We start from the raw sequence: 15448 nt of genomic DNA, 5'->3' as shown, positions 1-15448 counted from the left end.
CTTGCCTCTCGTGTGCATTGCACATTCTTCAATCGACTCCATTTCTCAGGATGCACATGCACGCATCGCCATGCAGAGCTCTGGCCTTTTCTGTAACTTCAGCACGCTTAGAGCAATGCACTGTTTCAGGTCACTCCCTAGTCGCTGTTTGTTTGGGGCACATTGCAACGTCTTTGCTGACAACCTCACAGGCGGTATTGGCAGGCGTTTTGAACAGGCTACTCTGCAGGGCCTCATATTGTTTCTTAGGCTGCATATGGGCTGGAGCAGGGCTTTCACTCCACATGTGCCAGTTGTAGACTGCTGTACCATTGCAAACTCTCAGAGAGAGCAATCTTGTTTTCCCCAGGCACGTCCCTCACACTCGTCACCAAATGTAGCGTCTTCCCCTGTCCTGGAGCATACAAATAGATTATGCCACACACAGGAGCTGCGGTTGAGCATATCTTTACTCTCCAACATTTATTCATACTCAGCCCATTACATCATACTTCCCAAAACACACCCAAACACCTCCCCCTCATTGCAAATAGTTCCTGTTCAGAGTCTGCCCAGAACCACCAGAGTCCTAGTACGCATCACATCAATATGCTACCCTGTCCACTCTCATTTTTCGAGTGGCCAACCAAGTACTATGTGGGCCACCTAACATTGATGTTGATAGCACTGTGAAGTTGGGTCCTCAGCAGATTAGATGGCTTGGGCGTTCAGACATCTATTTTTCAGCCCTGTGTGTCAAAGACTAATAGCGCACAAGAGAGGGCTGCTGCTGCTTTGTGTTGGTACATCCACAAAGGACTTGTGTTTAACTTCCTGTTTCAAGTACTGCCTCACACGAAGGTCTCAAGAACAGCCTTGTCCTGAATGTCTAGCTACAAAAGAACACATGCATCATAAGTAATACATGTTTTATTGCATAAGACATTGTTCTGGCGAACCCATCAGCATATTTGTCATAAACTTCAAAGTGTATGTTAAGAACTGTGAATCTGACAAATATAGTGCTACTGAGACAATCAAGTCACAAATATTTTCTGGTTGTGAATAAACCTGCACTTGTTCTGATTTGACACAGGGAGTCATACATTAAATTTGTGCAATATAGAGAAAGGGTCAGCATCATGAAGGCAGAAGATGAGGTTGCAGACCTTGTCACATGTTCTTGTATTGCTTGAAAGTTCCTTTTTAAATGGGTATAGAAAGATGACCTCAGTGTAGCTGCTTTCTCCTGGAACTCTGCCGCATGTCTGCTGGGCCAGAGTAGACACGGGCCATACAGACAGGGAAAGCCCCCAGTAACACCCAGGATAGTTCCTGATTGCGGTGGAGCTCTAACTTGGGTGATACTGAACTGCAGTGCTGATTGGCGGAATGTTACTCGACCCACGGAGCAGGGCACCTATGCCTAAAATGACAGCCTGCCCGTAACTAGCCATGCAGCGGCTACAATGCTTTGCTGCAGTCCGTTGCTGACCAGCCAGACTCTGGAGAGGGGAGACGATGTCCTGGTGAGGACTAAACCATAACCCTGTGGGCGTCTACCTGGTGCGCAGAAAGTGAGATGCGGGTAGCAGGATGGCTGGAGGCGTGCCCGGTGGTGGCTAATGGGAGTGGTCGGCTGGTGTTTGCACCAGGAGCCTCTTCGCGGGCTTGGGTGGCTGTCCTAGGCTCATGCTGCTTGCGGGGTGGCCTGGGGGCTGAACCCGCACACGGTAGAGGTGGCTTGAGCAGAGTTGGGCCACAGTGGGCCTACTGAGGGCTGAGAAACCAGGATGCCGAACGTCCCTGAAATTGCCCACAGAGCACAGAACAGAGCACCTCGCATTGTCCCAGCCTCTTGCACAACAGCTGGAGCCAGCAGCAGTAACACCGGTAATGCCTGGCACACTGTGAGGGCACACAACAGACTAAAGCCAGCATAAAGGAGTGGGAACAGTGTGGAAGTGATTGCGGGACCCCACGAGGAATGGTGGGGCTGGTAGAAAAAGGTGACCACTTTGGCAGTCCCTCGTGCCTCCCCAGGTTCCACAGAGCGGGAGGTGCAGCGTCTTTTCTGGAACACCAGGAGGGATTGCCCACACTGCTGGGGTTTGAAGCAGAGGAGCCCTGCACAGAACTGAACAGCAGGGGCGTAACAAACACCCCCGCAGCCCCCGCGGTGCGGGGGGGCCCCCACTCTTCAGTAAATGAAGGGGGCCCCCTCAGCTCTTCGGTAGAGAGCTGTGAGAGAGAGGCTTGCTCTAAATCAAGCCTCTCTCTCTAACTAAAGCAGCCTGCACGGAGCTCCTGCGCTGACCCAGGACTGAAGAGAAACAATGTAACAAGTTACATTGTTTCTCTTCAGTCAGAGCCACCAGCCAGTCCCGGAACAAGGATGGGGGTTGGGGCCCCAGAGAGAGCAGGAGGCAGCACAGCATTCCCCACAGGGCACTGCCTCTGAGAAGGGAGAGGACAAGGATGGGTGTGGGGGCCCCAGAGACAGCAGGCAGGAGGCAGCACAGAGGAGAGCTGACAGGGGAATGGATGGGGGTGGGGGCCCCAGAGACAGCATTCACCACAGGGCACTGCTCCTCTGAGGCAGCACAGAGCTGACTTCAGCCAGCAAGTTTGCAGCTCCAGAAACAGGATCTGCTGGGACACATCAGAAGGTGAGAGTTAGAGCCATTGATGTTGTAATGGACAATGTATTTTACCTATGCGTTTTCTGTTTGGAGTGGAGGGAATGTGTGTGGTGTCAATTGGACATATATGGTTTGGATTGGAATTGTTGGTTGTGGAATTGTGTTGCGTGGATTGGATCTGTGTAGTGAAATAATGTGGCATGGTGTGCAGTGCAATTATGTGGTATTGAGTGGAGAGGGATTGTGTGTCTTGGAGTGGGATTATCTGGAATGGTATTTTGTGTTGTGGAGTGGTATGTAGTGGAGTTTCCTTATGTGGTGTGCTGTTAAATATTATAGCATGATGTGGAATTTGTGGTGTAGATTGGATGTATGTGGTGTGTTGTGCATTTGTGGTGTTAGTCTGAATTATGTAGTTTGTTGTGAATTATGTGGTGTGGAATGGAAATGTGTAGAGTTGAATTGTGTGACGTGGAAGTTGCGGTGTTGAGTGAAATTATGTTGAGTGGTATTATGAGGCATGGTGTGAAGTGTAGCTATGTGGAGTGTTGCTACGTGGCATAGACTGGATTTATGTGGAGTGTATGTATGCAGTATGGAGTAGAACATAATTATGTGGAGGTTAATTATGTGGAGCTGAGTGGTAATATGTGGAGTGTTATTATGCTGTGTGATAAATTGTGTGGGGATGAATTGTGGAATTGTGTGACGTGTGGAATTATGTGGCATGGTGTGGTGTATAATTATGCGCAGTGGAATTATGCACCATGTTGCAGAGTTGTATTTTGTGGAGGGTAATTATGTGTTTTAGAGTTGAGTGTAAATATGTTGTGTGGAGTGTAATTATGTGGTTGGGAGTGGTATTAAGTTGTGTGGAATGTGATTCTGTGATGTGGAATTATGTGGTATAGAGTGAAGTGGAAATATGTGTATTTTTTGGATTGTAATTATGTGGTATGGAATGTTTTAGGGTTAAATTATTTATAGTTGAATTGTGCAGTGTGGATTTGTAAGCAGGGGCGTAACACAGGCCCCAGGGGCGTAACACAGGCCCCCACAGCTCCCGTGTTGCGGGGGCCCCAGCGCTCCAGAGGCCCCCTCAGCGGTGCCAGCAAGCACCACAAATCGGTGACTGTCTGGGATAGGTAATTATTTAATATAGGTAGGTTATGTAACTTACGCTTGCTCTAGACTTTTCTTTATAAATTAAATGGTAACATTTAAAAAATGGTAATGGTGCACACTGCGCAGCGTGCAGATGTCTCCGTCGCCGCGTCTGCGCGGTCTTACTCTTCACCCTTAGGGTGGGGCTGGTGACCAATTGTCATGCGCATTGCTGACTGGTGAAGCGAGGAGGCATCCCAGAGGCCAGAGTGGAGACAATTGAAAGGTAACGTGCGGCGGCGACTACCTGCCATAATTTAATTATTTCTCTGGCTAGCCTTGTTTGCCCTGTCTTCTGCGGCTCGCGCAGGTGAGTCTGTCTGTTCGCCCAGTCTATGCCACCCCCCCGATGACAAGTGCACCCCACCCAAAATTTATTGCGACAACCACTTGTGTGCGTAAGGTCTCCAGTTTAGTGTGAAGGCATTTAGTACAAGAAAGGCGCCTTTGGTACAGGAAGGTTGTTTGGAAAATATGTGGGTGGATTCTGTTACACATTAAAGATTAAAAGTGTGTGTCATCAGTTTCACCTGCGATTTAAATTGATTTGCGGATTTTACAGAAAACACAAAAATCGTCACTGAAGTTTGTGGGCGCAAGAAAATATACCCTTCACCTATGAATTTACACCTTAGTCTGTGACTTTGGGAGAAGTTTCCCGGTTTCGCCTGACTTTGTCAAGGCAAAGTGATACCCACTTTTCCCCCCAAAACTGACCTGATTTCTTGTCGCTGATTTCTAGTTGTCAAGTGATGTCGGGTCTGAAGGGGCAGGTCCAGCTGAACTGGACATCTGGGTGTGAGTGGGGCAGAGAGGGGGAGGATTGGGGCTGTGGTGGCAGTGGTGGTACATAAATTGCAGCTTGCAGATAAAATGGTTTCTAGCTGAAACAGTTAAAAGTTACTAAAATACAGCAACATGCATTGCTGCACAGTCTAATGCCCTTCGCTAAAATTGACAGGCCATTTTTCAGTTACTCTTTGTTGCTTGGTTGTTAAACTGAGACTGAGGTGAAACATTTGCCAGAACAGTCTTAAAAGGTGCAAAAATTACAAAAAATTAAGTATAAGTATCACAAAATGTACGGCATTAGACCGCATAATTTGCCTTTTCCTGCTGCATAATTGAGTACCTGCAGCATAATTCTCATGGCACTGCATACCATGTACTTTCCCTCTGTTTACTGCTGTCGCAAACAGCCACCAATCCTACCCCATTGATATGAAAGGAAAAAAATAACATTTACGGCCTTTCTATGTTACGAAGCATGTTCTACCAGAGGTTGCACGTGACTTTCGTGGAAACAGGCACCAGCGTGTGTAACTCTCTTCTCTTTCTGGACTTTTTTTTTAACACCAGCACAACCTACCTCACTTGCGACCTTTGAACTGTGGGGCGCTCCATGCACTTTCCCGCCCTGAAGCCGTCGTACTCCACTAAGTAGCAGTAAAAGGATCAATGTTTCTGGTCCATAAATGGCTCCAAATCCCTGACTCTGTGGGTGTGACAAGATCACCCAGCATCCTGCCCCAAACACCTGCCAGCCTCACAGAGCTCTCCAGGCAGAGAAACCTGCCAGCCCCACAGACCTCTCCGGCCACAGAAACCTGCCAGCCCCACAGACCTCTTCGGGCACAGAAACCTGCCAGCCCCACAGACCTCTCCGGGCACAGAAACCTGCCAGACTCACAGACCTCCCCAAGCAGAGCAACCAGCCAGCCCCACAGACCTCCCCAGGCACAGAGACCTGCCAGTCCCACAGACCTCTCCGGGCACAGAAACCTGCCAGCCCCACTGACCTCTCCAGGCACAGAATCTGTCATCCCCACAGACCACTCCAGGCAGAGAAACCTGCCAGCCCCACAGACCTCCCCAAACACAGAAACCTGCCAGCTTCACAGACCTCCCCAAGCACAGAAACCTGCCAGTCCCACAGAACTCAAGCAGAGAAACATGCCAGTCCCACAGACATCCCCAGGCAGAGAATCCTGGCAGTCCCACATACCTCTACAGGCATAGAATCCTGCCAGACCCACAAACCTCACCGGGCAGAGAAACCTGCCAGCCCCACTGACCTCTCCAGGCACAGAATCTGCCATCCCCACAGACCACTCCAGGCAGAGAAACCTGCCAGCACCACACACCTCCCCGGAGACAGAATCCAGCCAGTCCCACAGATCTCCCCAGGCACAGAAACTTTCTAGCCCCACAGACCTCCCCGGGCACAGAAACCTGCCAGTCTCACAGACCTCACCGGGCATAGAAACCTGCCAGCCCCACAGACCTCCCCGAGCACAGAAACCAGCCAGTCCCACAGACCTAAACAGGCACAGAAACCTGCCATCCACACAGACCTCCCCAGATAGAGAAACCTGCCAGCCCCACAGACCTCTCCAGGCAGAGAATCCTGCCAGTCCCACAGACCTCCCCAGGCAGAGAAACCTGCCAGTCCCACAGACCTCTCTGGGCACAGAAACCTGCCAGTCCACCAGACCTCCCCAGGCACAGGAACCAGCCCGTCCCACTGACCTCCCCAAGCACAGAATCCTGCCAGTCTCACTGACCTCTCCAGGCAGATAAACCTGTTAGCCCCACAGACCTCCCAGGCCACAGAAACCTGCCAGTCCCACTGACCTCCCCAGGCCCAGAAACCTGTTAGCCCCACAGACATCCCAGGGCACAGAAACCTGCCAGTCCCACAGACCTCCCCGGGCGCAGAAACCTACCAGCCCCACAGACCTCGCCAAGCAGAAAAACCTGCCAGCCCCACAGACATCCCCAAGCACAGACAACTGCCAGTCCCACAGACCTCCACAGGCTCAGAATCTGCCAGCCCCACAGACCTCCCCAGCACAGAAACCTGGCAGTCCCACAGACCTCCACAGGCACAGAATCTGCCAGCCCCACAGACCTCACCAAGCATAGAAACCTGCCAGCTCCACAGACCTCCCCAGGCACAGAAACCTGCAGCCCCACAGACCTCACCTAGCACAGAAACCTGCCAGCCCCACAGACCTCCCCAAGCACAGGATCCTGCCCGCCCCAAAGACCTCCCCAGGCAGAGAAACCTGCCAGTCCCACAGACCTCCCCAGGCAGAGAAACCTGCCAGTGCCATGACTTCCCCATGCACAAAAACCAGCCAGTCCCACAGACCTCTCCAAGCACAGAAACCTGTTAGCCCCACAGACCTCCCAGGGTACAGAAACCTGCCAGTCCCACAGACCTCCCCAGGCACAGAAACCTGCCAGTCCCAGAGATCTCCCAGAGCACAGAAACCTGCCAGTCCCACAGACCTCCACAGGCACAGAATCTGCCATCTCCACAGACCACTCCAGGCAGAGAAACCTGCCAGCCCCACAGACCTCCCCAAGCACAGAATCTTGCCAGCCCCACAGACCTCCCCAGGCAGAGAAACCTGCCAGTCCCACAGACCTCCACAGGCAGAGAAACCTGCCAGCCACACAGACCTCTCCGGGCACAGAAACCTTCCAGCCCCACATACCTCTCCGGGCACAGAAACCTGCCAGACTCACAGACCTCCCCAAGCAGAGCAACCAGCCAGCCCCACAGACCTCCCCAGGCACAGAATCTGTCATTCCCACAGACCACTCCAGGCAGAGAAACCTGCCAGCCCCACAGACCTCCCCAAACACAGAAACCTGCCAGCTTCACAGACCTCCCCAAGCACAGAAACCTGCCAGTCCCACAGAACTCAAGCAGAGAAACATGCCAGTCCCACAGACCTCCCCAGGCAGAGAATCCTGGCAGTCCCACATACCTCTACAGGCATAGAATCCTGCCAGACCCACAAACCTCACCGGGCAGAGAAACCTGCCAGCCCCACTGACCTCTCCAGGCACAGAATCTGCCATCCCCACAGACCACTCCAGGCAGAGAAACCTGCCAGCACCACAGACCTCCCCGGAGACAGAATCCAGCCAGTCCCACAGATCTCCCCAGGCACAGAAACTTTCTAGCCCCACAGACCTCCCCGGGCACAGAAACCTGCCAGTCTCACAGACCTCACCGGGCATAGAAACCTGCCAGCCCCACAGACCTCCCCAGGCACAGAAACCAGCCAGTCCCACAGACCTAAACAGGCACAGAAACCTGCCATCCCCACAGACCTCCCCAGATAGAGAAACCTGCCAGCCCCACAGACCTCTCCAGGCAGAGAATCCTGCCAGCCCCACACACCTCCCCAGGCAGAGAAACCTGCCAGTCCCACAGACCTCTCTGGGCACAGAAACCTGCCAGTCCACCAGACCTCCCCAGGCACAGGAACCAGCCCGTCCCACTGACCTCCCCAAGCACAGAATCCTGCCAGTCCCACTGACCTCTCCAGGCAGATAAACCTGTTAGCCCCACAGACCTCCCAGGGCACAGAAACCTGCCAGTCCCACTGACCTCCCCAGGCCCAGAAACCTGTTAGCCCCACAGACATCCCAGGGCACAGAAACCTGCCAGTCCCACAGACCTCCCCGGGCGCAGAAACCTACCAGCCCCACAGATCTCACCAAGCAGAAAAACCTGCCAGCTCCACAGACATCCCCCAGCACAGAAACCTAGCAGTCCCACAGACCTCCACAGGCACAGAATCTGCCAGCCCCACAGACCTCACCAAGCATAGAAACCTGCCAGCCCCACAGACCTCCCCAAGCACAGAATCTTGCCAGCCCCACAGACCTCCCCAGGCAGAGAAACCTGCCAGTCCCACAGTCCTCCACAGGCAGAGAAACCTGCCAGCCACACAGACCTCTCCGGGCACAGAAACCTGCCAGCCCCACAGACCTCTCCGGGCACAGAAACCTGCCAGACTCACAGACCTCCCCAAGCAGAGCCACCAGCCAGCCCCACAGACCTCCCCAGGCACAGAGACCTGCCAGTCCCACAGACCTCTCCGGGCACAGAAACCTGCCAGCCCCACTGACCTCTCCAGGCACAGAATCTGTCATCCCCACAGACCACTCCAGGCAGAGAAACCTGCCAGCCCCACAGACCTCCCCAAACACAGAAACCTGCCAGCTTCACAGACCTCCCCAAGCACAGAAACCTGCCAGTCCCACAGAACTCAAGCAGAGAAACATGCCAGTCCCACAGACCTCCCCAGGCAGAGAATCCTGGCAGTCCCACATACCTCTACAGGCATAGAATCCTGCCAGACCCACAAACCTCACCGGGCAGAGAAACCTGCCAGCCCCACTGACCTCTCCAGGCACAGAATCTGCCATCCCCAGAGACCACTCCAGGCAGAGAAACCTGCCAGCACCACAGACCTCCCCGGAGAGAGAATCCAGCCAGTCCTACAGATCTCCCCAGGCACAGAAACTTTCTAGCCCCACAGACCTCCCCGGGTACAGAAACCTGCCAGTGTCACAGACCTCACCGGGCATAGAAACCTGCCAGCCCCACATACCTCCCCAAGCACAGAAACCAGCCAGTTCCACAGACCTAAACAGGCACAAAAACCTGCCATCCCCACAGACCTCCCCAGATAGAGAAACCTGCCAGCCCCACAGACCTCTCCAGGCAGAGAATCCTGCCAGTCCCACAGACCTCCCCAGGCAGAGAAACCTGCCAGTCCCACAGACCTCTCTGGGCACAGAAACCTGCCAGTCCACCAGACCTCCCCAGGCACAGGAACCAGCCCGTCCCACTGACCTCCCCAAGCACAGAATCCTGCAAGTCCCACTGACCTCTCCAGGCAGATAAACCTGTTAGCCCCACAGACCTCCCAGGGCACAGAAACCTGCCAGTCCCACTGACCTACCCAGGCCCAGAAACCTGTTAGCCCCACAGACATCCCAGGGCACAGAAACCTGCCAGTCCCACAGACCTCCCCGGGCGCAGAAACCTACCAGCCCCACAGACCTCACCAAGCAGAAAAACCTGCCAGCCCCACAGATATCCCCAAGCACAGACACCTGCCAGTCCCACAGACCTCCACAGGCTCAGAATCTGCCAGCCCCACAGACCTCCCCCAGCACAGAAACCTAGCAGTCCCACAGACCTCCACAGGCACAGAATCTGCCAGCCCCACAGACCTCACCAAGCATAGAACCCTGCCAGCTCCACAGACCTCCCCAGGCACAGAAACCTGCAGCCCCACAGACCTCACCTAGCACAGAAACCTGCCAGCCCCACAGTCCTCCCCAAGCACAGAATCCTGCCCGCCCCACAGACCTCCCCAGGCAGAGAAACCTGCCAGTCCCAGAGACCTCCCCAGGCAGAGAAACCTGCCAGTGCCATGACCTCCCCATGCACAAAATCCAGCCAGTCCCACAGACCTCTCCAGGCACAGAAACCTGTTAGCCCCACAGACCTCCCAGGGTACAGAAACCTGCCAGTCCCACAGACCTCCCCGGGCACAGAAACCTGCCAGCCCCAGAGATCTCCCCCAGCACAGAAACCTGCCAGTCCCACAGACCTCCACAGGCACAGAATCTGCCATCTCCACAGACCACTCCAGGCAGAGAAACCTGCCAGCCCCACAGACCTCCCCAAACACAGAATCTTGCCAGCCCCACAGACCTCCCCAGGCAGAGAAACCTGCCAGTCCCACAGACCTCCACAGGCAGAGAAACCTGCCAGCCACACAGACCTCCCCAGGCACAGAATCCTGCCAGCCCCACAGACCTCCCCAAGCACAGAAACCTGCCAGTTCCATTGACCTCCCCGGGCACAGAAACCTGCCAGCCCCACAGACCTCCCCGGACACAGAAACCTGCCAGCCCCACAGACCTCCCCAAGCACAGAAACCTGCCAGTCCCACAACCCTCCCCAGGCACAGAATCCTGCCCGCCCCACAGACCTCCCCAGGCAGAGAAACCTGCCAGCCCCACAGACCTCCCCAGGCAGAGAAACCTGCCAGTGCCATGACCTCCCCATGCACAAAAACCAGCCAGTCCCACAGACCTCTCCAGGCACAGAAACCTGTTAGCCCCACAGACCTCCCAGGGTACAGAAACCTGCCAGTCCCACAGACCTCCCCGGGCACAGAAACCTGCCAGCCCCAGAGATCTCCCCGAGCACAGAAACCTGCTAGGCCCACAGACCTCCACAGGCACAGAATCTGCCATCTCCACAGACCACTCCAGGCAGAGAAACCTGCCAGCCCCACAGACCTCCCCAAACACAGAATCTTGCCAGCCCCACAGACCTCCCCAGGCAGAGAAACCTGCCAGTCCCACAGACCTCCACAGGCAGAGAAACCTGCCAGCCACACAGACCTCCCCAGGCACAGAATCCTGCCAGCCCCACAGACCTCCCCAAGCACAGAAACCTGCCAGTTCCATTGACCTCCCCGGGCACAGAAACCTGCCAGCCCCACAGACCTCCCCGGGCACAGAAACCTGCCAGCCCCACAGACCTCCTCAAGCACAGAAACCTGCCAGTCCCACAGACCTCCCCAGGCAGATAAACCTGCCAGCCCCACAGACCTCCCCAGGTAGAGAAACCTGCTAGACCCACAGACCTCCCCAGGCAGAGAAACCTGCCAGTCCCACGGACCTCTCCGGGCACAGAAACCTGCCAATCCCACAGACCTCTCTGGGCACTGATACCTGCCAGTCCCACAAACCTCCCCGGGCACAGAAACATGCCAGTCTCACAGACCTCTCTGGGCACCGAAACCTGCCAGTCCCAAAGACCTCCCCAGGCTGAGAAACCTGCCAGTCCCACAGACCTCCCCAGGCACAGAAACCTACCAGCTCCACAGACCACACCAAGCAGAAAAACCTGCCAGCCCCACAGACATCTCCAAGCACAGACACCTGCCAGTCCCACAGACCTCCACAGGCACAGAATCTGCCAGCCCCACAGACCTCCCCCAGCACAGAAACCTGGCAGTCCCACAGACCTCCACAGGCACAGAATCTGCCAGCTCCACAGACCTCACCAAGCATAGAAACCTGCCAGCCCCACAGACCTCCCCAGGCACAGAAACCAGCAGCCCCACATACCTCACCTAGCACAGAAACCTGCCAGCCCCACAGACCTCTCCAGGCAGAGAAACCTGCCAGCCCCACAGACCCCCCCCAAGCACAGAATCCTGCCAGCCTCACAGACCTCCCCAGGCAGAGAAACCTGCCAGTCCCACAGACCTCCACAGGCAGAGAAACCTGCCAGCCACACAGACCTCTCCGGGCACAGAAACCTGCCAGCCCCACAGACCTCTCCGGGCACAGAAACCTGCCAGACTCACAGACCTCCCCAAGCAGAGCAACCAGCCAGCCCCACAGACCTCCCCAGGCACAGAGACCTGCCAGTCCCACAGACCTCTCCGGGCACAGAAACCTGCCAGCCCCACTGACCTCTCCAGGCACAGAATCTGTCATCCCCACAGACCACTCCAGGCAGAGAAACCTGCCAGCCCCACAGACCTCCCCAAACACAGAAACCTGCCAGCTTCACAGACCTCCCCAAGCACAGAAACCTGCCAGTCCCACAGAACTCAAGCAGAGAAACATGCCAGTCCCACAGACCTCCCCAGGCAGAGAATCCTGGCAGTCCCACATACCTCTACAGGCATAGAATCCTGCCAGACCCACAAACCTCACCGGGCAGAGAAACCTGCCAGCCCCACTGACCTCTCCAGGCACAGAATCTGCCATCCCCACAGACCACTCCAGGCAGAGAAACCTGCCAGCACCACAGACCTCCCCGGAGACAGAATCCAGCCAGTCCTACAGATCTCCCCAGGCACAGAAACTTTCTAGCCCCACAGACCTCCCCGGGCACAGAAACCTGCCAGTGTCACAGACCTCACCGGGCATAGAAACCTGCCAGCCCCACATACCTCCCCAAGCAAAGACACCAGCCAGCCCCACAGACCTAAACAGGCACAGAAACCTGCCATCCCCACAGACCTCCCCAGATAGAGAAACCTGCCATCCCCACAGACCTCTCCAGGCACAGAATCCTGCCAGCCCCACAGTCCTCCCCAAGCACAGAATCCTGCCCGCCCCACAGACCTCCCCAGGCAGAGAAACCTGCCAGTCCCAGAGACCTCCCCAGGCAGAGAAACCTGCCAGTGCCATGACCTCCCCATGCACAAAAACCAGCCAGTCCCACAGACCTCCCCAGGCACAGAAACCTACCAGCTCCACAGACCACACCAAGCAGAAAAACCTGCCAGCCCCACAGACATCTCCAAGCACAGACACCTGCCAGTCCCACAGACCTCCACAGGCACAGAATCTGCCAGCCCCACAGACCTCCCCCAGCACAGAAACCTGGCAGTCCCACGGACCTCCACAGGCACAGAATCTGCCAGCCCCACAGACCTCACCAAGCATAGAAACCTGCCAGCCCCACAGACCTCCCCAGGCACAGAAACCAGCAGCCCCACAGACCTCACCTAGCACAGAAACCTGCCAGCCCCACAGACCTCTCCAGGCAGAGAAACCTGCCAGCCCCACAGACCCCCCCCAAGCACAGAATCCTGCCAGCCTCACAGACCTCCCCAGGCAGAGAAACCTGCCAGTCCCACAGACCTCCACAGGCAGAGAAACCTGCCAGCCACACAGACCTCTCCGGGCACAGAAACCTGCCAGCCCCACAGACCTCTCCGGGCACAGAAACCTGCCAGACTCACAGACCTCCCAAGCAGAGCAACCAGCCAGCCCCACAGACCTCCCCAGGCACAGAGACTTGCCAGTCCCACAGACCTCCACAGGCACAGAATCTGCCATCTCCACAGACCACTCCAGGCAGAGAAACCTGCCAGCCCCACAGACCTCCCCAAACACAGAATCTTGCCAGCTCCACAGACCTCCCCAGGCACAGAAACCTGCCAGTCCCACTGACCTACCCAGGCCCAGAAACCTGTTAGCCCCACAGACATCCCAGGGCACAGAAACCTGCCAGTCCCACAGACCTCCCCGGGCGCAGAAACCTACCAGCCCCACAGACCTCACCAAGCAGAAAAACCTGCCAGCCCCACAGACATCCCCAAGCACAGACACCTGCCAGTCCCACAGACCTCCACAGGCTCAGAATCTGCCAGCCCCACAGACCTCCCCAGCACAGAAACCTGGCAGTCCCACAGACCTCCACAGGCACAGAATCTGCCAGCCCCACAGACCTTACCAAGCATAGAGCCCTGCCAGCTCCAAAGACCTCCCCAGGCACAGAAACCTGCAGCCCCACAGACCTCCCCGGACACAGAAACCTGCCAGCCCCACAGACCTCCCCAAGCACAGAAACCTGCCAGTCCCACAACCCTCCCCAGGCACAGAATCCTGCCCGCCCCACAGACCTCCCCAGGCAGAGAAACCTGCCAGCCCCACAGACCTCCCCAGGCAGAGAAACCTGCCAGTGCCATGACCTCCCCATGCACAAAAAACAGCCAGTCCCACAGACCTCTCCAGGCACAGAAACCTGTTAGCCCCACAGACCTCCCAGGGTACAGAAACCTGCCAGTCCCACAGACCTCCCCGGGCACAGAAACCTGCCAGCCCCAGAGATCTCCCCGAGCACAGAAACCTGCTAGGCCCACAGACCTCCACAGGCACAGAATCTGCCATCTCCACAGACCACTCCAGGCAGAGAAACCTGCCAGCCCCACAGACCTCCCCAAACACAGAATCTTGCCAGCCCCACAGACCTCCCCAGGCAGAGAAACCTGCCAGTCCCACAGACCTCCACAGGCAGAGAAACCTGCCAGCCACACAGACCTCCCCAGGCACAGAATCCTGCCAGCCCCACAGACCTCCCCAAGCACAGAAACCTGCCAGTTCCATTGACCTCCCCGGGCACAGAAACCTGCCAGCCCCACAGACCTCCCCGGGCACAGAAACCTGCCAGCCCCACAGACCTCCTCAAGCACAGAAACCTGCCAGTCCCACAGACCTCCCCAGGCAGATAAACCTGCCAGCCCCACAGACCTCCCCAGGTAGAGAAACCTGCTAGACCCACAGACCTCCCCAGGCAGAGAAACCTGCCAGTCCCACGGACCTCTCCGGGCACAGAAACCTGCCAATCCCACAGACCTCTCTGGGCACTGATACCTGCCAGTCCCACAAACCTCCCCGGGCACAGAAACATGCCAGTCTCACAGACCTCTCTGGGCACCGAAACCTGCCAGTCCCAAAGACCTCCCCAGGCTGAGAAACCTGCCAGTCCCACAGACCTCCCCAGGCACAGAAACCAACCAGCTCCACAGACCACACCAAGCAGAAAAACCTGCCAGCCCCACAGACATCTCCAAGCACAGACACCTGCCAGTCCCACAGACCTCCACAGGCACAGAATCTGCCAGCCCCACAGACCTCCCCCAGCACAGAAACCTGGCAGTCCCACAGACCTCCACAGGCACAGAATCTGCCAGCTCCATAGACCTCACCAAGCATAGAAACCTGCCAGCCCCACAGACCTCCCCAGGCACAGAAACCAGCAGCCCCACATACCTCACCTAGCACAGAAACCTGCCAGCCCCACAGACCTCTCCAGGCAGAGAAACCTGCCAGCCCCACAGACCCCCCCAAGCACAGAATCCTGCCAGCCTCACAGACCTCCCCAGGCAGAGAAACCTGCCAGTCCCACAGACCTCCACAGGCAGAGAAACCTGCCAGCCACACAGACCTCTCCGGGCACAGAAACCTGCCAGCCCCACAGACCTCTCCGGGCACAGAAACCTGCCAGACTCACAGACCTCCCCAAG

Source organism: Triturus cristatus, chromosome 4_1, assembly GCF_964204655.1.
Source record: "Triturus cristatus chromosome 4_1, aTriCri1.1, whole genome shotgun sequence".
NCBI classification, from domain to species: Eukaryota; Metazoa; Chordata; class Amphibia; order Caudata; family Salamandridae; genus Triturus; species Triturus cristatus.
The sequence above is the reverse complement of the archived record's forward strand: the minus strand, read 5'-3'. Positions refer to the sequence as shown.